Source organism: Ciona intestinalis, unplaced genomic scaffold (genome assembly GCF_000224145.3).
Source record: "Ciona intestinalis unplaced genomic scaffold, KH HT000700.1, whole genome shotgun sequence".
In the NCBI taxonomy this organism is placed as follows: Eukaryota; Metazoa; Chordata; class Ascidiacea; order Phlebobranchia; family Cionidae; genus Ciona; species Ciona intestinalis.
In genome coordinates, this window is record NW_004191021.1 from 1 (window position 1) to 1,857 (window position 1,857).

Sequence of the window (1,857 nt, forward strand, 5' to 3'; positions counted from 1 at the left end):
AGTTGTTTTATGTTATCTCCTTTAAGTGGATCTCTTAACCTTAAAATAAAATTTGTCAAATCTGTTCGGTGCAGTTTTTCGCTAGCGGTTTTCCCAAATTCTGGACGTCTTATGGAGAATAGTGACCGTCTTTCTCTACCTTCCTTGTGGGAATAGGAGCAGCCGGGAATGCAACAATTCATTATATCGGAACTATTGTGGAAGCTATGATCTGTCTGTAATTGTAACTTTACCGACGCTACTGTCTGTTACTATAGAGATACAACTTAAACACCAAATTGCCGCCTGGGTTCAATCATGCGTGACCTGTCTGAAATTTTTTTACCGAGTTCAGTCTATTACATTTAAGGTGTCTATGCTTCAACGGAGAACGAGCTTTGTAATCGAGACTTTCTTCCTCCCCTTTACCAACACGAACAGTTAAAGTCATTATCTTTTAAGTTAATCGTTTCATTCGCTCATTGAAATCAAACGAATATTCCTTATTGTCTCACCTTCCATCATTAACTTCGGTCCTGCAAGGATCGCGAATAACAAAATAAGAATGACCAAATTTTAAAAGGCAAAAACAACGAGCGCGAAATGCATTAATAAACTAAGCCAACACAGTGTGGAACACAAACGAGGGACAATAGAAATACGGGAACGACGGGAATCTCATCTAATATACGGTAAAGACGGGAAAAACTGCAAACGAATTTACGGGAACCTACAGGAATGTGTTTAAGCTTGTTTTAAGCCTACACTAATTACGGGAATGTGTTTTATGCTTGTTTTAGGAGGTATTTACCAGTTACGGGAATGTGTCTTAAGCATATTACAGTTACGGGAAAATTACGGAGATGTGTTTATGCTTGTTTTAGGTATTTATCAGTTACGGGAATGTGTTTTAAGCATATTATTCCTTATTGTTTCACCTTCCATCATTAACTTCGGTGCTGCAAGGATCGCGAATAACAAAATAAGAATGACCAAATTTCAAAAGGCAAAAGCAACGAGCGCGAAATGCATTAATAAACAAAGCCAACACAGTGTGGAACACAAACGAGGGACGATAGAAATACGGGAACGACGGGAATCTAAATCTAATATACGGAAAAGACAGGAAAAACTGCAAACTAATTTACGGGAACTTACAGGAATGTGTTTAAGCTTGTTTTAAGCCTACACCAATTACGGGAATGTGTTTTATGCTTGTTTTATGAGGTATTTACCAGTTACGGGAATGTGTTTTAAGCATATACGGGAAAAGCATAGAATGACGGGAAAGTATAGACGTTACGTAAGCAGCGAAACTGCATTTATTTCTCGTCCTAGTTTTCGCCCCACAGCGTTGATTTATATTCAATCTTTATGCGTTAGATTTAGCTACTCAATCAAATTCAATCAACACCAAATTTTTGAATCAAATCAAATTTACGTTAAAATTTCGCTCGGTTTCAGCGATTTTTTAGCATTAAAATAGGCCGATCTCAATCAATTTCTGATTTAAACTTGATTTTTTTTATTTAATTGGCACAGCATACACAAGTTATAAAATTATACGCAATGAAAAACAACAAATATGAGGTACATAAAACACAGAAAGATATAAAATGGTGTTTACCAACGACTGTCAAAACGTCCCAGAGGTATTGCTGAGGCATGAAAGAGAAAAAAGTTCGCAGATAAGAAATTCTCTCCTTTATCTAACGTTGAACAGGCTTCTCCCTTATAAACGTTTCCACATGCATCAGGGGTATTGCGGAGGCATGAAGTAGTAAAGTTCGCAGATAAACCACATGCATCAGGGGTATTGCTGAGGCATGAAGTAGTTAAGTTCGCAGATAAGAAATTCTCCCCTTTATCAAACGTTGA